General features: G+C 41.6%; 1 protein-coding gene and 1 long non-coding RNA gene across 3 annotated transcripts in view; both read left to right on the forward strand.

Annotated features, from left to right (window-relative positions):
- Positions 1-23,256, forward strand: part of LOC127536075 (uncharacterized) — a 59,473-nt gene that overhangs the window by 22,188 nt on the left and 14,029 nt on the right. The gene's annotated exons all lie outside the window — the stretch shown is intronic.
- Positions 959-2,164, forward strand: LOC127536134 (uncharacterized). 2 transcript variants are annotated; one of them, XR_007945123.1, is made up of 3 exons: positions 959-1,336; positions 1,390-1,495; positions 1,655-2,164. It is a non-coding gene; the product is annotated as an uncharacterized LOC127536134 (long non-coding RNA). The 2 variants fall into 2 exon arrangements; XR_007945122.1 differs by having other exon boundaries at positions 959-1,283.

The following is a 23,256-nucleotide window of genomic DNA, read 5'->3' on the forward strand; positions in this document are numbered from 1 at the left end:
ACATGAGTGATGTTGGTTTCCCCTCATAGCTGCTCCTGTTTATCTGAGCAGCAGCTCAACATGAAGAGTTAACTCGCTCTCTACTTGTCGTGTCTCGTTCAGCAGCCAAACCAGTGTTTCCGTTCAGTCCTTTAAATTGCACAGATCCTCACAAAGAGGCAGGAATGAGGAGGTTTTAGCAACGGTAGCTACAACAGACGGGCCGGGACCAGTCCAGAGGTTCAGAGGGATGTCCTCAGAGCTGCAGTCAGTCGGAGTGGATGTTAAAGGGCTTTAATTCTGCTGCTGAAGGAAAGCGACTGTCCCGCTGGTGTGAGCTCTGATACTGAACGTTTTAATCTAAGTGGAGGGCGGCTCCTCCCCTCAGGGTAACTAACGGCAACTTCCCCAACACCTGGAAACATCTGCAGCTCAGGAACCGCTCTGTCAGCTGCTAATTAAAGTCATCATTAAATAAATACGGATCGTCCCAGACCTGGAGGACGTTTTACATCAATAATCCATGTATTAAACCCTAAAACAGCAGCAGTTCTGAGACCAAATCTATAAAAACTAGGAGAAAAGAATGTTTAAAATGTTTTAAATACCAAATAAGTCTGGAGTTTTTCTCTTGTCCCCCTGATGACCAAACTGGATCTCTGATAAAACACTTAGAATCTAATTTAAATCTACTTTTATGGTTTTATTTTTCATTCATGTCTCTGTATTTGTGGGAACATTTTTTAATCAACATAATATTTTAAATAATTATTATTATTCATAGAATCTGTCCCTCATGTTAGCACAACCTGGTGATGATGGTTTAGTCATTTTGCATCTTGTTTTTGTTGTTTTCTGTCTTGTTTTTGTCGCTTCCATCCTCCATCAGTGTTCCTACAGAATGTGTAGATCAAATCTATGTCCTCTCTTCTATTTTCCATCTTTTCATCCATTGTCAGCCTTGATTGAATGTCTCTCTCTACCTCATATTATCAGGATCAGACTCATTCTTTGGACTGTTTTCCATCAGTGGTCAGCAGTAACAGCTAGCTAAATATCTAGCTTCTACTGCTGAGAAAAAGATCACATTAGCATGGATTAGAGTAGGGTTAGCAACAACACAGAAACATGGAATAAAGATGAGACAATCAATAACTATTATTGATCAATGTGGAGCAGAAAGGTTCGTTTTTCAGACATTTTGAGGCCCAGATGTTCTGGAATGATCCAGCTCTGAGTTGGTCTCCTCAGGTTGATCTTCTGCTGGTGAAGCTCTGCTGCAGGTCTCTGGTTGGTCTCCTCAGGTTGATCTTCTGATGCTGAAGCTCTGCTGCAGGTCTCTGGTTGGTCTCCTCAGGTTGATCTTCTGATGCTGAAGCTCTGCTGCAGTTCTCTGGTTGGTCTCCTCAGGTTGATCTTCTGCTGGTGAAGCTCTGCTGCAGGTCTCTGGTTGGTCTCCTCAGGTTGATCTTCTGCTGGTGAAGCTCTGCTGCAGGTCTCTGGTTGGTCTCCTCAGGTTGATCTTCTGATGCTGAAGCTCTGCTGCAGGTCTCTGGTTGGTCTCCTCAGGTTGATCTTCTGATGCTGAAGCTCTGCTGCAGTTCTCTGGTTGGTCTCCTCAGGTTGATCTTCTGCTGGTGAAGCTCTGCTGCAGTTCTCTGGTTGGTCTCCTCAGGTTGATCTTCTGCTGGTGAAGCTCTGCTGCAGGTCTCTGGTTGGTCTCCTCAGGTTGATCTTCTGCTGCTGAAGCTCTGCTGCAGGTCTCTGGTTGTGGCTCATTTTATTTCCTCCCACTTCACCAGAACCGGTGCAGACTCTCAGTTTGAATGTCTGTCAAAGTGTTTATCAGACGTTTGGTGACTAATTCTGCATCTAACCGCCCGCATGCTGCAGCTTTAAAGGTCTCGTGTGTTTCTGTTCTTCTGCTTCGTCGGTCCAGTTGTTGGGTTCAGGCTGTTCTGGTGAAATTGGAGCTAACGAACGGCGACCTGAGCAACACAAGCAGCGTTTCCCCTCCATGGGAGTCACTTTGTGTCTTGTTTTTTTTATCTTCTGTCTTCTTTTTGTCTTTTTTGTGTCTTGTTTTTTTATTTGGTGTCTTGTTTTTGTCTTTTTATACCTTCTTTTTGTAATTTTCTGTCTTCTTTTTGTCATTTTGTGTCTTATTTTGGTCGTTTTGTGTCTTGTTTTTGTCATTTTATGTTTTATTTTGTTGTTTTGTGTCTAATTTCTGTCATTTTGTGTCTTGTTTTGTTATTTTATGTCATATTTTGTCATTTTGTGCCTTGTTTTTGTCGTTTTGTGTCATATTTTTGTTGTTTTGTGTCTTTTTGTGTCTTTTCTTTGTCATTTTGTGTCTTTTTTGTCATTTTGTGTCATTTTTGTCGTTTTGTGTCTTTTCTTTGTCGTTTTGTGTCTTTTCTGTCGTTTTGTGTCATATTTTTGTCATTTTGTGTCATTTTTGTCGTTTTGTGTCCTTTGTTTGTCTTTTTGTGTCTTGTGTTTTGTCGTTTTGTGTCGTTTTGTCTTTCTTTGTCGTTTTGAGTCATATTTTTGTCGTTTTGTGTCATATTTTGTTGCTTTGTGTCTTTTGTTGTTTTGTCTTTTCTTTGTTGTTTTGTGTCGTATTTTTGTCGTTTTGTGTCATACTTTGTTGCTTTGTGTCTTTTTTGTTGTTTTGTGTCTTTTCTTTGTCGTTTTGTGTTTTTCCTTTGTCGTTTTGTGTCATATTTTTTTGTTTTGTGTCTTTTTTTGTTGTTTTGTGTCTTTTCTCTGTCGTTTTGTGTCATATTTTTGTCGTTTTGTGTCTTTTATTTGTCGTTTCATGTCTTTCCTTTGTCGTTTTGTGTCCTATTTTTGTCGTTTTGTGTCTTTTCTTTGTTGTTTTGTCTTTTCTTTGTTGTTTTGTGTCATATTTTTGTCGTTTTGTGTCTTTTTTCTGTCGTTTGGTGTCTTTTTTCTGTCGTTTTGTGTCCTATTTTTGTCGTTTTGTGTCTTTTCTTTGTCAATTTGTGTCTTGTTTTTGTCTTTTCTGCCTTGTCGTTTTATGTCTTTTTGTCGTTTTGTGTCTTTTCTTTGTCTTTTCGTGTCATATTTTTGTCGTTTTGTGTCTTGTTTTTGTCTTTTCTGCCTTGTTGTCGTTTTGTGTCTTTTCTTTGTCATTTTGTGTCTTTTCTTTGTCGTTTTGTGTCTTTTCTTTGTCGTTTTGTGTCCTATTTTTGTCGTTTTGTGTCTTTTCTTTGTCGTTTTGAGTCATATTTTTGTCGTTTTGTGTCATATTTTTGTCGTTTTGTGTCTTTTCTTTGTCAATTTGTGTCTTGTTTTTGTCTTTTCTGCCTTGTCGTTTTATGTCTTTCTTTGTCGTTTTGTGTCTTTTCTTTGTCTTTTCGTGTCATATTTTTGTCGTTTTGTGTCTTGTTTTTGTCTTTTCTGCCTTGTTGTCGTTTTGTGTCTTTTCTTTGTCATTTTGTGTCATATTTTGTTGCTTTGTGTCTTTTTTGTTGTTTTGTGTCTTTTCTTTGTCGTTTTGTGTCTTTTCTTTGTCGTTTTGTGTCCTATTTTTGTCGTTTTGTGTCTTTTCTTTGTCGTTTTGAGTCATATTTTTGTCGTTTTGTGTCATATTTTTGTCGTTTTGTGTCTTTTCTTTGTCAATTTGTGTCTTGTTTTTGTCTTTTCTGCCTTGTCGTTTTATGTCTTTCTTTGTCGTTTTGTGTCTTTTCTTTGTCTTTTCGTGTCATATTTTTGTCGTTTTGTGTCTTGTTTTTGTCTTTTCTGCCTTGTTGTCGTTTTGTGTCTTTTCTTTGTCATTTTGTGTCATATTTTGTTGCTTTGTGTCTTTTTGTTGTTTTGTGTCTTTTCTTTGTCGTTTTGTGTCTTTTCTTTGTTGTTTTGAGTCATATTTTTGTCGTTTTGTGTCATATTTTTGTCGTTTTGTGTCTTTTCTTTGTCGTTTCGTGTCATATTTTTGTCGTTTTGTGTCTTGTTTTTGTCTTTTCTGCCTTGTTGTCGTTTTGTGTCTTTTCTTTGTCCTTTTGTGTCATATTTTGTTGCTTTGTGTCTTTTTTGTTGCTTTGTGTCTTTTTTGTTGTTTTGTCTTTTCTTTGTCGTTTTGTGTCTTTTCTTTATCGTTTTGTCTTTTTTGTTGTTTTGTGTCTTATTTTTGTCGTTTTGTGTCTTTTTTCTGTCGTTTTGTGTCATATTTTTGTCGTTTTGTGTCTTTTCTTTGTCGTTTTTTGTGCTGTTCGGCCTGCAGAGCTTCTTCCTGGAATCGGGCCGTTTCATGCTGGCGGCGTGGAAAGGTGAGCGCTGGTGTGGGTAATGACGAGGGGAAAGAACAGGGAGGTGGGATTTTCCTCTGCTGGTGTCGACACACAGACCCAGAATAGAGGCAGAAATCCTGCAGAGGATGGAGCCGGTGGCGAGGAGTGGGGTCACGTGACGGACGGGACGGGCAACAAAACCTGCCTCTGTTGGGAAGCTGCTTCATGATGGAAGGAAAATGTGATGCCGGTCAAAGCTGCTGGAAGTTGGAGAGAAATAAAAAAATAAATGAATGAAAAAGCTTTGGGGGAAAAAAAACTGCTGGAATTAGAAAAGCAAACCCGGAGCTGCCAGCCGGAAAGCCTTTTAGGGAGCTGTGTGGGCGCTGGGCGGCGTGCAGCTGCATCGGTGTGTGTGCGGCGCTGGCGATGCCTCGTGGAGGGGTTGCCACGGAAACAGGCAGCATGAGTCTCGGTCTGCAGGTGCTGTTCTGGTGTCCGACTGCTGGAACCTCCAACCAATGAGGAGGGAGGAAGGAGAAGACTGGCAGAAAGAGGATCAGAGGGTAGAAACGGGCTGAGCCGGGGTTATTCTGGATGTTAACGGGGGTAAATATTTACATTATAAACAGAGGGAGACTTTAAAGACCGTTACAGACGAGAATCATCTGTTATCTACACACCTTAATACTCATCAGGGTCATGGGGGGCGGAGTCTATCAGCTGACTGGAGGTTCACCTGGACAGGTAACAGTCTAGCACAGGGCTACACATGGAGACAAACATTCACACCTACAGATAATTTAAACCAGGTTAGTTCCACATCCATCCAGTCTGATCTCCAGTGAAACCAGTAAAACCAGTAAAACCAGTAAAACCACAGCATAATAACCTCTAAATAACCACAACTCCTAATGGTTCCTTTGTTTTACTGCAGAAATGTTCACATTTAAGGAATTATCTTTTTACTAAACATCATGAACAACCTGAAATTTATGAAGAAAAATAAATTCAGTTTCATCCACATTCATCCTCAGTTTATCATTTTCACATTACAACTTCCAGATCACAGAGTGTCTACAAAGGAACACAACATTTAGTCACCTGGAACTGAAGCATGGAGGATTTACTGGAGGATCACAACCACAGAAGAAGACAAAAAGACACAGAACAACAAAAACAAGACAACATATTACAAAAATGAGACACAAAACTTGTCATGGTCAAGAAATTATTTTAAATTTATAGATTTACTAATTTACAATCTGCAGTTAATGTCTTCTCTGTAGTTTTTACACTTTGAGGACCGGATTGGACCCTCTGGAGGACCACTTTTGGTCCACGGCCTCATGTTGGACCCTCTGGAGGACCGCTTTTGGTCCACGGCCTCATGTTGGACCCTCTGGAGGACCACTTTTGGTCCACGGCCTCATGTTGGACCCTCTGGAGGACCGCTTTTGGTCCACGGGCCTCATGTTGGACACCCCTGGTTTAGAATCACCAGTTAACGTGGTCAAATCCTGGGAAGGCCGGGATGCAAACCGGGGATCTTCTAGCTCTGAGGCGACAGTGCCAACCACTGATCCACTGTCCAGCCCCTTAATCAGATCAGCTCATTAGAAATTTGGGGTAAAAGTCTCTCAGTCTGAACTAAAAACCTTCAGATGGACATAAAAACACAGAGAAACATCCAGAGAACATTCAGGAGATAAAAGCTGCTTTACTTCCTTCAGTCTGTTTGTCAGCTGACAGGTCATTAAGTGGAATAATTGACTCGTCTTTTCAGTGAAAAAAAAGTCAAAAATGTTCAGAAAATGTTCAGTTCCAGCTCCTCAAATGAGAGGGTTTGATGTTTTCTTCCTTCTTAATTCACTCCATCCACTGTCAGAACAGTGATCAGCTGATAAAGTGACAGCTGATCAATAATCGTTGCTGCTCTAATCTATCATTTATGAGGCGACATTTGTCTTCCTAACAGCTCGTCTGTGTTGAAATGATTGTTGAATACGGCAGAAATCTGCTGTTTGTGCTCTGAAAGGTCGACTTGTGAAGTTCAATCAGGCCTAATTTAATTATCAGCGGTTCTGATCGTTGTGTTCTGGATTCTGAAGGAAACTCTGAAAAATGACGTCTTGGATTCATCTAAAAGTGAAGTAAGTTCCGTTTACAGTTGCAGAGAAGAAAAGAAACCAGAAAATGCTGACAGTGATGAAGCTGGAGGCTGAGGGTTCTGGTTCTACCCCCGTCCACAGGAAGTCTACCTGGAGGACCAGAACCAGACCACTGGATCACAGATGGTTTCTGTCTGATGCATTTATTAACACAAGAATATAAACACTTAGATGTTTCTGAAGGACAGTATTCCTGAACTTGTCGTATTTTGTCCTTTAGCTTGAAGCAGTGAAAGACTTTAGCTGGCTGTTTTATATATAATTTTTTAAAAAGCATTGATTGGATGTTTTCAGGTTCAGAAGCCTGTCATGCGTGTTGCAGTCATGGGAAAGGCCAGTTTGTCTCGTGTAGTTTTCTTTGAACAGCTGGGTGCTGTCAGCTGTGAGGACGTCCATCCTGAGGTCCTCTGGTTTGGAACTCCTCCTCTGTGATTCGTCATCATTTTCCAGTCAGCTCCCATCATGCATTGATTCATCAGAGCCTTGTGTCTGTTTATGAACGCAGCGTTTAGTATTAATGGCAGCGGTTTGCTGCAGCTCGCTGCCTAATTAATTCAAAGTCAGGGTCTTTATTCCGCTCACGGAGGAGCCGTTCCATCTGGGGCATTAATGTTTCCTCCAGTGATTATGTAGAATTAAAGATCACGGTTCTAGTGAAGGTTCTGCTCGGTATTCAGGACTGCTGTGGCTCCAGATGTTAGGAGGGCAGGTGTGCTGAGGGTGGCTGTGGTTTCCTTCAGGTCACACTGACTGCAGCCGGCCAATCAGAGCGCAGAAGAATGAGTAACCCTGTCAGAGGATCTCCATCACAGATTCTGTCCTCGCTGGGCCTCTCAGCAGAAAGACGAGACGTTTTAACAGCGAAGTGCGTTTAGCAGCACAACAAGCAATTTGAAATGATTGGAGAAGATTGCAGCGAGTGTTTTGTTGTGTTCACTGAGGACGTTTGTTGATGAGAGCTGTGGAGACAATAGAAGCTGCAGAAAAACAAGAAATGTAACAGTAGTTATTACCCCGTCAAGGAACGGTGGAGTTATGTGATAATCTACATCTGTCTGTCTGTCTGTCTGTCTGTCTGTCTGTCTGTCTGTCTGTCTGTCTGTCTGTCTCTCAGCAGCATCACTCAAAAACAGACCAACAGATTTGGATGAAATTTTCCTTGAAGCTCAGAAATGACACAAGGACCAAGTGATCAGATTCTGGCAGTGATGCAGCTTATAGTCTGGATCCATGGATTAGTTTAAGATTTCTGTATCGTTGGCAAATAGCAGCACGGCGTCACTGTAACCATGACAACCAGTGAACACTACATCAGCTGATTGTGATCCTACTACAAATCCACCTCTGAGGACTTATCAGGACTTATCCATCAGAAATGATCCAAGGAACAGCTGATTAAACTGTGGGGGTGTTTCTGAGTCCCATCAATTCCTGCTACATATTTAGGTCACATGATCCGGTATCCGTACATCACGTACACATGCAGAACACACGCCTGTACTCAGAGGAAGGTCATTTAGTTTGTGGGTTCATCTGTATTAAATGGACACATTCTATGTTGCTGTGATTTCTGATCATCAATAACTAATAAATAAATGCTGCATTTCTGACATATGGGGGAATGAGCAGCCTTGGAGGAGGACTGATCTCTGAGGGCTTTTCTAGTTTTTACTGTGTTCTAGATCTCTGGGAGGACTTGATCAGACTAGAAAAACTGCCTGTTTGTGCAGTCGGTTGGCATCCATATGTTGCATGTAAACTACTGTGCTTGTACCATAATCTGCATGGAAACTAATTTCTGACTGATGATATTTATACGATGTAGACTCTTATGGACTCAGAAAATGTAACATCAGTCTAAGAAAGCAGCAAATCATATTTCAGAAGCTGGAGCTTGTTAATATTTCACTATTTCAGTTATTTCTACGTGTTAGCAATACCAGAATTCTGCAAAAATAAAATGCAGCTGATAAACTGCTAACATAAATCACAAACTTTGTGTTTAAACAATCGGTAAACAGAGATATTAATGTGACGTTGTGCTCTATGCTCGTTCTTTGGTTCCTTCTAGCAGTAAATGAGCCTAAACCTTCTCACTCTGCTGCTCTATAAGCTCCTCCTTCATCCATGTGAGTGTTTTCTTTAAAAGACTCTCAGGATTCAGCGGTCGGTCAGCAGAAAGCAGGATGCTGAATAATGGAGCTGGAGCTGTAGAATTCCAGACTGGAGGCGTTTTATGGGAATCTGTGGACCGTTCTCATGTCAGCAAAGACGTTCCCCTGGTGGACCTCTGAAAAAAACAGGAGCCGGCCTCGCGTTCATTCATACACCGCTCTTTGTTGTGATGATGTTTGAGTCACCATCAGCAGGAAGTGTGCTGGGTGGTGTTGGTGAGGTTTGGACGGTGGAGGTGAGTCCTCAGACCTGCTGACAGATTGAAAGCCTCCAAACAGAGTGAGTCATGAGGTCAGTATTCTGAAGAGCCTGAACCTCTCCAACAGTCAGAGCAGGACGGTCGGACGGTATGACAGCGACAGGTTTAAAAGGAATCAGGATTAGAAAGTGTAAAAAGCCCAGAACCTGCTTTTTGTTTCTGTGGAAGCTGCAGAAACTGAACGTGGCTTTAGAGTTTTAGGTTGATGCTGTGAACTTCCACCGCTGCTTGTTTACACATTCAGTAGTTACAGAACACTACAGAATATAATTTATGATGGATACGAGTCCATTGTTTCTGTATTTTAGCTCTCATTTTGGTCTCTGCTGACTCCTGATGTAAGTATCTGACTCTTATCTCTAACTGTGTCCGTCGGCTGTTTGGTGGATTTTAGAAACCATAACCAGGAAGTTGAAATGTGATGTAAAGCTGCACTGTAAAACAGAAGATTTTTAACCGTTCATACTCATTTTATTAAACAATTTAATGTTATTGTGCAGATTTTTCCAGTTTTAGTAAAATCACAATAAAAAAATACTAATTTATATGTTAACTGTAAGAAACTAAAGTGAACATCATAAATCTGTAGCAAAGCAAAGAAAACAACTAAGGAGATGAAACAACTAAAATCAGGTAAAGAACCGTCCAACGCATCATTAGAACCTGAAGGACAGTGGAGAACCATCATCTTCAGGAACAAACTCTTAGAGGATTGTAGGAAACCAACAGTAGAACTCACGGCTGTTTAATAGTGAAAGGAAGAACATTTCCACATGAAGGGAACTCAAAGGATTGGAACTAAACAGCTGTAGCTCTAAGAAAACCACTGATCAGTGAGGATGATCAGAAAAAAGGCTTCAGTTTGCTGTGGAGCATAAAGATTGGACTCTGGATCAACGGAAGAAGGTCATGAGGTCTGATGAGTCCAGATTGACCCTGTTCCAGAGCAATGGGGCAGAGGTTTAGGTTTGGTTCTGGTCCCAACTTTGTGCTGGTTTTAGACTTTTTTAGGACTGGTTTCATACTGGATTCTGGTTCTGAACATTTATTTTGGACTGGTTTAGGTTTGATTTTGGTCCTGGTTTTAGACCTTTAAGGACTGGTTTAGGACTGGTTTTATGATGTCTTGGACTTTTTTAGGACTGGTTTAGGTTTGATTTTTGTCCTGGTTTCAGACTGTCTTGGGCAGGTCTTTTTGTTAAACCCCAAGAACATCAAACCTACCATCAAGCATGGTGGTGGCAGTATCATGCTCCGTGGAACTGAAGCTTTACACAAAGTCAGTGGAATAATGAAGAAGGAGGATTACCTCCACGTTCTTCAGGAAAACCTAAAACCATCAGCAGAAGGTTGATCTTGGACACAATTGGATGTTTCAACCAGAAAATGAGTCCAAACACACATCAGACGTGGTAAAGAAATGGTTCCATCAGGCTAGATCAGGGGTCGGCAACCCGCGGCTCCGGAGCCGCATGCAGCTCTTTCAGCCCTCTGTTGTGGCTCCCTGTAACTTTGGAAAATAAATTGTTCTGCCTTTCAGGCGCGTTTCAATGTATTTTAATATAGAGTTTTATTGTGAAATTACCGCTCTTACTTTGGCGTGTCACTCCACCGGATGTGCTGCTGGTTTTTTTTTTTTACTCCTGGAGAAGCACCGCCTGTAGTTTCACATCGTTTTGTACTCAAGAATGGCAAGCCTGTATATTAAAGCTCCACTCCAAGAAAGACACGTCTGTCTTTGAGTCAAAAGTACTCATGAGTACCAAGGTAAACTATGGATAATTGTCTTGCTCAGTATCTACTCTTTGATTGGGTAATACACGTTACTCGCAAGAACACGTCCAGCATCCAGGCAGCAGGTCAGAGAGTCAGAGGAGTGTCGTCTTGGAAAATAGAGCAGCGACTTACCGGAGAAAAGTTATTAGCTTAAGATAAATAGATTTTACAAGTTAAATAGACATTCGCAAAATATTGATTTCCAGCTAACATTATGTAACATATGAGGTCCAGGAGCAAAAATGACATTTACCAAGTAAGATAAATATTAGTGGTAGGACACAATTAAAAAAAAAATGAATCTATCTAATTAGAGGCTTTGTAATTAATTATTCACGACTGATTAACAAGAGCATAGAGGTAAAAAGTGATATATGCAGTGTTGTCTTCACTTTAAATGCCAAAAGGATTCTGCGGCTCCCAGTGTTTTCTTTTCTGTGGGAAACGGGTCGAAATGGCTCTTTGAGTGTTAAAGGTTGCCGACCCCTGGGCTAGAATGAAGGTTCTAGACTGGTCTCCCCAAAGTCCTGACTTAAACCCATCAAGAACCTGAAGAACCAAATCAGAAAGGTAACAAATTTAGTGGAACGGAACCATTTCTGGTGTCGTTCCACTAAATTTGTCGTCTTTCTGTCTCAGACTTGAGTCAGTTAAATTGATAGTATAATGATACCGCCACCTCCATGCCTGATGGTAGGTATAGAGTCCAGAGGGGTTGAAGATAAATCAGCAGTTGGGGGCATCAGGGTAAGAAGAGAGGTGGATGAAGTGATGCCCTCATCATGGCTAGTGTCTACCAGCCTGTGGGGGTTAGGGTTATGATCTGGGGTTGGGCAGGTTCACCAACATTATGTTCCCAAAGAATGAGGTCAGCTGATAACTGAAGATACTGAAGGACCAGGTCTTTCCATCAGTGGAGCTTTTCTTCATGTTCCAAGATGATGATGTCAGGATTCATGGGGCTCATATTGAGAATGAGTGGATCAGCGAGCATGAGATGATTGTCCTCCACAGAGTCCAGACCTCAGCCCCACTGAGGATCTTTGGGATGTTCTGGAGAAGACTTTGTTCTGACTCTCCCTTCATCAATAGAAGATTTTGGTAGAAAATTAATGCAACTCTAGACAGAAATAAATGCTGTGACTTTGCAGAAGCTAAAGAGATGAAGTATTAGAGTGAGGCTTGTTTTTTGGACGGTCTGTATTTTGGTGAGTGTGACGGTAAGGCAGGTCTTAAATTTCATTCTGTGTGGTCCTAGAAAGTCTGAAGTTGCTGAAGCTCTGGGTCAGGTGGTCACGTTGAGCCTCCCAGTGAGTCGACTGTCGGTTCAGTTGACCGTAGAAACAGCTGCTTCTTCTTCTTTTTTTAAATGGAAATCCGCTCAGCCGTGGAAAAAAAAGATGAATGCCAGCGACAAGAGGGTGAAAGGGAAAAAGAAAAGGGGGAAGATGGAGGATGTGGGTGGCATCGAGCCAGAGTTAAGGCTGTGAAAGAGTGTGGTCCAGAGAGCGAAAGGACGAACGTAGAGAGGGTTCATCAGGAGGCTGTGGAGATATGTGGAGGACGGAGGGTGCTGCCTGCTGCTGGCAAAGCTTCATCCTCTTGCGTAACTTCTCTTCCTTTAGCTGCTGTTGCCATGGGGAGAGATGTCGGAGGTGGAGGGGGGATTCTCAGAGTCTCCAGGGAATTCTGCTCCGTGACGATCCCAGACTTCCCTCCTTTTTACCCAGGAAAAGCTGCAGGAGAAGCCGTGATTGGCCGTATTTTTAGACTTGTGCAGAATTTCAGTGGAAGCGTGAAGCAAAGCGAAGCCGCCCCCAGACAGAATGTAAACGACAGAACAGAGGAAGCTGAAGGTGACAGACGGTGAGAACCTGATGGAGCTGCAGGGCGTCGCTCTGACTCAGGTTCAGGTGTGCTCGTAAAACATAAATCCCGCCTTTGTTGATAACTCAGTCTGTTTTTTCCGTGTGAACAGCGTGACTAACGGTGAGTCTCCACAGGAATCCTCACCTGTAGTGTTCAAATGACTCATTAAAATAATCAGGTTTGGAGATTACATAACGGAGTCCAACAGTGTGTGGAGGCAGGAATCAGCAGGTTAGCTTAGCTTAGCGCAAAGACTGGGAACAAAGGGAAACGCATAGCATGTCTTCATTAAAAACAAAAATTAGTGTCAGCAGCAGGTTAGCTTAGCGCAATGACTGGAAAAGAGGCGAAACAGTTAGCATGTCTTTATTAAAGTAAAAAATGAGTTTCAGTAGCAGGTCAGCTCAGCACAATGACTGGAAACGAGGGGAAAGAGTTAGCATGTCTTTGTTAAAGTAAACAGTGAGTGTCAGTAGCAGGTTAGCTTAGCACAAAGACTGGGAATGAAGGGAAACAGTTTGCACACCTTTGTTGAAGTTAAAAATGAGTGTCAGTAGCAGGTTAGCTTAGCACAAAGCCTGGAAAAAAGGGACACAGTTAGCATGTCTTTGTTAAAAATTAGTGCCAGCAGCAGGATAGCTTAGCTTAGCACAGTGACTGGGAATGAAAGGAAACAGTTAGCATGTCTTTATTAAGGTTAAAATAAATGTCATCAGCAGCTTAGCTTAGCACAAATACTGGGAACAAAGGGAAACAGATTGTCTTTGTTGAAGTTAAAAATGAGTGTCAGCAGCAGACTAGCTTAGCACAAGCACTGTGAATGAAATGAAACAGCATGTCTTTGTTCAAGTTAAAAATGAGTGTCAGCAGCGGGTTAGCTTAGCTTAGCACAAAGAGTATAGTAGTAGTATGTTGTGAAGCGTTTTGGACAATTTTTGAGTCCGTTTTGAGAAGTTTCAAGGTATTTTGGACCAGTTTATAGTCAGATTTGACTTTTTTTGGACTTGTTTTCTAGTAAATTTTGATCTTTTTTGTCATTTTGGACAAGCTGTGAGTAATTCTGGATGAGTTTTTAATTAATTTACACAAGTTTTAATGTATTTAATAAAAACTGAGCCATTGTGGATGATTTTGGAGCCGTTTTAGACCATTTTTGAGACACTTTGGAGAAATTCTAGTCATTTTGGACAAGTATTGAATCTTTTAGGACAACGTTGGCGTAGTTTTATGTTAGCACATGAATAAAAGTGGGAGTTTTCATGGAAAACATGGAATTGTCTGGATGACCCCAAACTGTTGAACAGTGGTGTAGATGACAGGTTTACTGACTGTAATTATTCAGTAAATGCTGTTTTTAAGGATGTAAACAGGAGAACGTTGATCAGGACGGTAGATCTTCCAGGCTGTGGTCGGGTTGGAGGCTGTTCATCGCCTACAGATGATTGGTCTTCCTCCTGTTAGCGTCTTCATTAGCGGATCAATGAACAGCGGATAGAGGGGTATTTATAGATGTGTGGGGCGTGGGAGGCTGAATGCCACAAGTAGGTTAGCGGCTAATCTGATGTTGATGTTGTGTTCACGAACACAGAGGAATTAGAGACCTGAGCTGTTTTTAGAGCCTCCATCCTGCTTTGTTTTGCTTTTTTCTGCCACTTAGCTTGGGGAAGTCAGGCAGGGAGGGCTTTCCCTGATTTAGAGCAGGGATTAGAGAAAAAAAGCATCGAGGAGGGAGAAGGAGGAGGGAGGAGGAAGAGGAGGAGGAGGAAGGAGTGTGTTGCTGCTCTGACAGCAGAGAACGCAGCAGAAGTGAGAAGTGAAAGCAGAGAGAAGCAGCTGTGAGAGGACAGACGGCAGCCAGACGCTCGGCTTTCCGCTCCGTCTTACCGTTCTTCTTCTTCTTCTTCTGCTCTCCGGGAGGCTCAGGAATGTCGGCGGTTATTGGTCTGTGTGGTCGGGAATGTCAGGTGTTTCCCCGTAAGCGTGTGTGACTCCTGGAGGGAAAAGCAGCCGGCAGACTTTCCCTCCTGTCAGGTATTGTTGAGCTCGTCTTTGGTGTTTTTATTCCTGCTGCAGGCTTTTGTTTCGGTGCTTGCTGCTTCATTGTCCTCCTCCTCTCTCCTCTCACTGCATCCCTTTGCTTTTCCTGAAGTTTCCTCTTATTGTCTGTCTGGTAGAAAAGGTTTGGAGCTGCAGTAGAGGAAGATTCCTCCTAAACTTCACCTGTTTTCACTCATTTTCAGACCTGTTGAGTTGTTTTTGTGATTTTAGGCTAGAAAAGCGTTTAAAGGCTCGTCACAGGGATCAGCATCAGATTCTGTCTGCTTCATTTTCTGCTGATGGTTTTTGGACAGTTTAACAGAAAAGGTGCTCGGTGTTTCCCAAGTTTTCCCGTCTGCTCTGGTCAGAAGGTTACCGTCTGCGTTACCGTGTGGGTTTGGTCCAGAGGAGGACAGGACGAGCTGCAGCCACAGATGACTGGAGGCGTTATGCAACAGCTAGAGAGAGAGCAGAGCTGAACTTCTGCCTCCTCCTCCCAGCTCGGTGTAAGAATAGACCACCAGCGGCACGACGTCCAGCCCGCTGCTTCGGCTTTTTAAACAGGAATGGCTCTGGTCTGCTCTCCTGGAAGCTCGGCCTCCGGTGGTCCTCCGGTTCTGCAGATTCACTCAGGTTCCATCCACCTGCATCTAAAAGCATCAAAATCCAAAACTTTACACTCAAAAGCATCTCTAAAGCAGGTCTAAAGAGCAGATTAAACTCATCCTTAACCCTCCTGCTGTCCTCATTTATGGGCACCAAAAATATTGTTTCCTTGTTTGGAAAAAATCCAAAAATTCTGCAAAAAAATTCCCAAAATTTCTAAAAAATTTGCAAAACCTTCAGGAAGAAAATTCCAATAATTCCTTCAAAGTTTCCCTTAAACTTTTTTTTTTTTTTTTTTTTTTAAAATCCCCCAAATTTGGCAAGAATACTCTTGTAAATATTTTCAAAAATGAGTAAAAATCTTCAAAAAAATCCTAAAAATATCTAAATTGATTCCAGATATATCAGTAAAACTTCTAATATTTTCTTTAAGAACATTCACATAAAAAATCAACCAAAATCCAGAGAATTTCTCTGGATTTTGGTTGATTTTTATGTGAATGTTCTTAAAGAACTTTTTAACATTTCTTTTTTTTCCACCAAAAAAAGTTCAAAAACTTCCTAAAAAATGTTGAAAATGTGGACATTTCTCCATTTTCAGTCTTTAAAACGGTTAATCTGAGCTGCAGGGTTAAAGTGGACAAACCAAACTAAACTCCATCAGATTGGTTTTCTGTTTTAATGACGTCTTAAATTAGCTCCTTTTACAGTTTCTTTGGGAGATTTTTACCAGATTTAATTTAAATTTCAGCTGCTTTTAGATGCAAACGTCTCCGAGGTGACAGTCCTGCGTTAGAAACAGGAAACATGTCAGATTTAATAGTCATGTGAAGCTCTTCTGTGCTTTGATGTGAAGCATCTTTAGAGCAGAAATCAGTGGATGACTAATAAACTCAGGTGGCAGAGGATTCATTTGGAGCGTTTTTCAAGCAAAAACACCAAAAACTGTGATGATTCAAGTGTCTCGACTGGAAGAATTTGCTGTTTTTCATCATTTTCTGGCATTTTCTAGACAAAACGACTATTTTTATTTGAAGCTGGACAGAGTCTGTACCTAGAACTTGATCAATTAGTCAGTCTGTAATTGTTTTAAATCAAAACGCACCTTTTTTGGTCCAAGTTCCTCCATTTAACGGGTTTTTATCACTGGATATGTTTGGATTTGGGGCTTTTGGTCATGAAAATGGACATAATAAGACATTGTTTCATTGTTTTTTCATAGTTTATGATGTTTTAGAGACAAAAAGAACAGTTTATAATTTCAGTTGCCTTTAGTTTGTGACCAGCATTACAGCAGTTCTGTATGTTTTATGGTACAATTGGCAGAATTTTCTGTGTTTATCACTGAATATCTTTGGATTTTGGACTTGAGTTTGAACAGAACAACACATATAAAGACAATATCTTTTGTTCTTGCTCTTTTTCATCATTTTCTGGCGTTTTCTCGGCAGAAAAAGCTAAAATGCATCTAAAACTTGATCAGTTAGTCGGTCTATAATTGTTTTTTAAATCAAACGCACCTTTTTTTGGTCCCAGTTCCTCTAATTAACAGGTTTTATCTCTGAATATGTTTGGATTTGGGGCTTTTGGTCCTAAAAAGTCAGACATTGATGGCATCACTGTGTCTCTGGGTGTTTTCCACATGTTCTGGTTTGATGTGAAGCATCTTTAGAGCTGAAATCAGCGGGTGACTAATAAACTCAGACGGCAGAGGATTCATTCGGAGCGTTTTTTAAGCGAAAACACCAGAATCTGTGTTGATTCCAGAGTCTGGACTGTAAGAATTTTCTGTTTTTATTGGATATGTTGAGTCTTTGTGGGTCCAGAGGCTCTAACCGATTATTAACGAGCGCAATCGATTTGGTTTCATGAGACGGACTCGATGTTTTAGAGACTAACGAGGGGAAAGTGAGGATGAGGAGGAGGAAGCGGTGAGGGAACGCTGTGTCTCTGCTTATGTAACGTTACCTCTGCCCACTGACGGAGCTCTGGATGAGGTGGAGGTGGAGGTGGGCGGCTGCATCAGTCCCTCTGAACACTGCCACCATGTTTATCAATTAGCAGACAAACAGGAAGTGACATCAGCAGCAGGTTACAGGCGTTTTAAAGCAGGAGATTTGCTGCTTTTTGTGGTTTCACGTTGAACTAAATTAAATCTGTGTCCTGTTGAAATGTTTTCCAGCTTCAAAGCTTCTTAATTTTGTGGATTTTCTGTTTTTCTCCGACCTGAATGTGAATCGAGGTGAAACGAGACTCAGTGGAGGATCTTCTTCAGCTGTTTTTATTTCTATCTGGACCAGTTTGTACTAAACTGGTAGAAATGAGTTGGTTTGTAGTAAAAAATGACAAAAACTGTCACGTTTCCAGCTCCTCCAGTGGGACGGTTTACTGTTTTTATCACTAAATATGTTTGGATTTTGGACAAAATCTTGTGCTTTCCATAATTTTTGGGGTGTTTTAGAGGAAAAACAACCATTTCCAATTCACCCTGCATTTAGTTTATGACCCAACACCACTATCAGTTCTTTCTTTTGTGGTAAAACTGGCAGAATTTTTCTTGTTTTGTGTCACTAAATATCTTTGGATTTTTGGACTTGAGTTTAGACAGAACAACACATTTAAAGACAATATCTTGTCTCTTGGTGTTTTTCATCATTTTCTGGACAAAACAAGTGTTTTTATTTCAATCTGGACCCAGTTTGTGACTAAAACTGGTAGAAATGAGTCGGTCTGTGATTGTTCCAGCTCCTCTAGTGGGACGGTTTACTGTTTTTATCCCTGAATATGTTTGGATTTTGGAACATATTTAAAGATAATATCTTTCTTCTTGGTGTTTTTCATCATTTTCTGGCATTTTCTAGATCAAACAACCATTTTTATTTCAAGCTGGACACAGTTTGTACCTAAATTTGACCAATAATTCGGTCTATAATTGTTTTTAAGTCAAAACGCACCTTTTTTTGGTCCCTGTTTCTTAATTTAGCAGATTTCTATCTCTGAATATGTTTGGATTTTGGGCTTTTGGTCATAAAAAGTCAGACCATTTAATGATGCTACTGTCGTCTCTAGGTGTTTTTTCTCATGTTCTGGTTTAATGTGAAGCGTCTTTTCAAGCAAAAACACCAAAAACTGTGACGATTCTGGCGTCTCAACTATAAGAATTTGCTGTTATTTCATCATTTTCTGGCATTTTCTGGACAAAGCAAACTATTTTTATTTCAAGGTGGACACAGTTTGTAACCTAAAATTCGAGCAAATTAGTCGGTCTGTAATTGTTTTAAAATCAAAAACGCACCTTTTTTTGGTCCCAGTTTCTTCCCAGTTAACAGGTTTTTAATCACTGAATACGTGTTTGGATTTTGGACTTTTGGTCCTAAAAAGTCAGACATTTGATGACATTACTGTGCTCTCTGGGTGTATTTCATCATGTTCTAATTCATTCTAATAACTGCTTTCATTCAGGCTACATTTAAAACTTCCCAGTTAATGTAATTCTAAAATCTTCTACAAACAGTTTTTTAATGACTGTAAAACCTAATGCTGGTGAAACAAAACCAGACATGGCCTCAGGTTCTGGGTATTTTTAATCATTTTCTGGACCAAAAAGCAGATGGACTGTAGGTTTCAGGGCTGAGGACGGTAAACAGCAGGAAGAAGCTGTTTGACTCGGTTTCTGGTGATGCTGACGGAGCCTTCGGTTGTGTCAGGACTTGTCCCGGTGTGTTTCCATGCAGGGCCCGCCGCGCATACGAGCTAAATGAGCTATAAAAGCAGATGGTTGTCTGGCGGCTCTCAGCAGAAACCAGAAGAGGCCGAGAGCAGCTGCAGGAAGCCCAGTGGGAGTCCTTGGGTCTCCGGACGACGCTGCAGAACTAAAACACTCGGCTGTGAATGCCGGAGGCCGCAGACGTGTCGGGTTTCATCAGAGGATAACTTTAAGCCTGAGAGCTGCATTCAGTCGTCAACTGCATTTCCACAAGCCTCCAGTGGGTCAAACGTTCCAGCAAATGGAGCTGGGGCGTCTGTTTTTATGTGTTTATCAGCGTTCATGGTGCCTCTGTCAGTTCTTCATTATGGAAGCTTTTCACTCGTTTACATTTTAGATCAGGAGTTAAAACTCATCTTAGTCCAGTCTGATCACCAGTAAAAACAGTAAAACCACAGCAGATAACCTGTAATAACCACCAAATCCTAATGGTTCCTTTGTTTCAGTGCAAATTATCACTTTCCACATTACAGCTTCCAGATCACAGAGTGTCTACAAAGGAAACACAACATTTAGTCACCTGACTGAACCATGGAGGACTTACTGGAGGATCACAACCACAGAAGAAGACAAAAAGGACAAACAACAGAAATGACACAAAACAACAAAAAATTTGACAAATGACACAAAACAAAACAAAAATTAGACAAAAAGTTACCAAAGTGGCAAAAAAACGACAGAAATGACACAACAACAAAAATTAGACAACACAAAACAAAACAAAAAATTAGACAAAAAAGTTACAAAGTGGCAAAAAACAAAAACGACAAAATGAATAAAACGAAACAAAAACCCCACAAAGCACAAGAAAACAAATTGACTAAACTTGAGACAGAAAAGAAATGACAGAAAAACAAGACAAAATATTACAAAAATGAGACAAAAAATTACAATGAAAAAAACCAAAACGGCACAAAAAAAATTAGACAAAAAGTAACAAAGCGGCAAAAAAAATGGACAATGACAAAACATCAAATAAAACAAAACACAAAAGACAAAAATAAGACAAAAAACTCAAACGAGACAAAAAAATACAAAAATGAGAAACAAAACAACAAAAATCATGAGACAACAAATGTCAGATCAGCAAAGACCAAAACAACCCAAACATGGACAATAATTACAGAAACGGAGACACAACACAACAAAAATTAGACAAATGACAGAAACAAAATATTAGACAAAAAAAGTTACAAAGTGACAAAAATGACAAACGACAAAATGGAAAAAATGAAACCAAAAACCCACAAAGCGCAACAAGAAACAAATCGACAAAAACGTAGACCAACGACAAAAATCAGACATTTCAATTAGAAGGGTACACATTGATAAAAATAGTTTCCATATTTTTGTTAATTTTACAGATAACTCGTAAAATCACAGAAAAAAAACTGTAAAATAGGAAAAAATTGATTGTAATTCGTTACTTATGATTTGTAAAAATTTAAAATTGTGAGTGTAAAATTAGAGTTTTAAACTGCAGCTAAAAGTGTTTTTACAGACTAAATATTTGAAATAGTTTATAGTTTTTTACATGTTTCTCTGGTACCTTTGCTGCCAGATTTCCAGATTTTTACAGGATCTTTCGTGCGATGTAGGAGGAGTTAATTTAAACTTCACAGATAGGAAAGCAGGTTTGTTTAAATGAAATCATGATGAGCTCATTACCAGCTGATGGGAGGCAGGACAGGGGTTTTTCTGGTCGTCTTCTCATCCTTCATGATGACTCGGTTCCTGGAAGCGTCTCGTCCTGCCGCGAGGATCAAACTGTGATTAGATCCAACAGCTGCCAGCTGGACCAAACTTACTGGCAGAATCGTGTCAGATTCCTCTGATTGGGGCTGAATTAGAAATGTGTGTAGAATCTGAAACCAAAACGAGCCGCTGGCAGCAGCAACAACGTTCTCAGGTACTTTAGTAAAACTAGAGTGTGTTAGTAGAAGTCTTTACAGCACAGAATAAATTAAACCACAATCCTGGAGGTGGATTCACACTAAAGGATGACAGGAAGCATGAAAATGTAGAATAGAAACGTCTGAGTGTCGATGAAACAGCTTTTTGGTTTTAGAGCTACCCGGTGTATTTAAGAACGATCAACATTTGGGTACTGGTGGATGTTACGCTTTACTGAACATACATGAAACAGGAATGTCTGAGAGTCGTACAAAAACAACACACAAGGTTTGGTTTCAGTGCATAAATACATATAGCTAAGTTGCTCTACATTAAAGTTGGCTCTATATTAGTAAAGTTGCTCTAAATGAGTTAAGTTGACCTACCCACCGTTCAAAGGTTTGGGTTCATCCAGACAATTCATATTCTTCATTAACTCCACTTTTATCCATGTGCTAACATAACTGTACAAGGGTTTTCTAATCATCAATGAGCCTTTCAGGCACCATTAGCTAACACAATGTAGCCATTAGAACACAGGAGTGATGGTTGCTGGAAATGTTCCTCTGTAGCCCGATGGAAATATTCCATTAAAAATCAGACGTTTACAGCTAGAACAGTCAGCTGTTTTTTAAAATGATGTCTATAAAACCACTACAGTCATTCCAGAGTGGAGTCATTTTTTTCCTACTAGAGTTTTTCCCAGCCATCTGCTGAAAGTGATTGTATTTTTTTTCATAGTGGTAATCTATACAGAGGAACAAGTTAATATTGGCGGTGCCAGTTTCCTCCTATGCCATGCAGCTCTATTATCATTATTATTGTTATTATTATTATTATTGTTGTTGTTATTCTGCAGTGGTGCTGTCTGTAGGCTGAGGGGTCTGAGGTGTGTTTTACTGTAGTTTCTGGTCCAAGTGAAGATCTGTTCCATCTCTGAGGGTTTTTCTAGTTGGTGTCTGTGTTCATGCGCAGTTTTTGACATTTCCAGAATAAAGTTGAAGCTTTTATTTTTTAGTCAACAGAATGTGTGAATGTGGGTCTTTGTGTCAGCTGAATGTGTTTTGCAGTGAAGTTCAGAGTTGCTCTGTGTTTAGTAAAAGTTGCTCTTATTAGTTGAAGTTAAGTTCAGTGAAGTTCAGAGGAGAAGGTTGTGATGGAGCTCAGAGAGTCTTACTGGGATCTCCTGGTCCTGGACTGGTTCCAGTTTGGTCTGTGGAAATGATGGGTCAGGGTGGGCGACTCTACAGCTCTGGTTATGTGTCTGGAGCTGGACGTGGTTCTCTGACCCTGGGAGGACGTTATAGCTGGACTGGTCCCTCTAAAACACGATGACCCTGGGAGGGCGTTGTAGCTGGACTGGTCCCTCTAAAACACGGTGACCCTGGGAGGGCGTTGTAGCTGGACTGGTCCCTCTAAAACACGATGACCCTGGGAGGGCGTTGTAGCTGGACTGGTCCCCCTAAAACACGGTGACCCTGGGAGGGCGTTGTAGCTGGACTGGTCCCCCTAAAACACGGTGACCCTGGGAGGGCGTTGTAGCTGGACTGGTCCCCCTAAAACACGGTGACCCTGGGAGGGCGTTGTAGCTGGACTGGTCCCCCTAAAACACGGTGACCCTGGGAGGGCGTTGTAGCTGGACTGGTCCCCCTAAAACACGGTGACCCTGGGAGGGCGTTGTAGCTGGACTGGTCCCTCTAAAACACGATGACCCTGGGAGGGCGTTGTTGCTGGACTGGTCCCCCTAAAACACGGTGACCCTGGGAGGGCGTTGTAGCTGGACTGGTCCCCTAAAACACGGTGACCCTGGGAGGGCGTTGTAGCTGGACTGGTCCCTAAAACACGGTGACCCTGGGAGGGCGTTGTTGCTGGACTGGTCCCTAAAACACGGTGACCCTGGGAGGGCGTTGTAGCTGGACTGGTCCCCTAAAACACGGTGACCCTGGGAGGGCGTTGTAGCTGGACTGGTCCCCCTAAAACACGGTGACCCTGGGAGGGCGTTGTAGCTGGACTGGTCCCTAAAACACGATGACCCTGGGAGGGCGTTGTTGCTGGACTGGTCCCCCTAAAACACGGTGACCCTGGGAGGGCGTTGTAGCTGGACTGGTCCCCCTAAAACACGGTGACCCTGGGAGGGCGTTGTAGATGGACTGGTCCCCCTAAAACACGGTGACCCTGGGAGGGCGTTGTAGCTGGACTGGTCCCCCTAAAACACGGTGACCCTGGGAGGGCGTTGTAGATGGACTGGTCCCCCTAAAACACGGTGACCCTGGGAGGGCGTTGTAGCTGGACTGGTCCCCTAAAACACGGTGACCCTGGGAGGGCGTTGTAGCTGGACTGGTCCCCCTAAAACACGGTGACCCTGGGAGGGCGTTGTAGCTGGACTGGTCCCTCTAAAACACGGTGACCCTGGGAGGGCGTTGTAGCTGGACTGGTCCCCCTAAAACACGGTGACCCTGGGAGGGC

The sequence above is a fragment of the Acanthochromis polyacanthus genome, chromosome 11 (assembly GCF_021347895.1).
Source record: "Acanthochromis polyacanthus isolate Apoly-LR-REF ecotype Palm Island chromosome 11, KAUST_Apoly_ChrSc, whole genome shotgun sequence".
In the NCBI taxonomy this organism is placed as follows: Eukaryota; Metazoa; Chordata; class Actinopteri; family Pomacentridae; genus Acanthochromis; species Acanthochromis polyacanthus.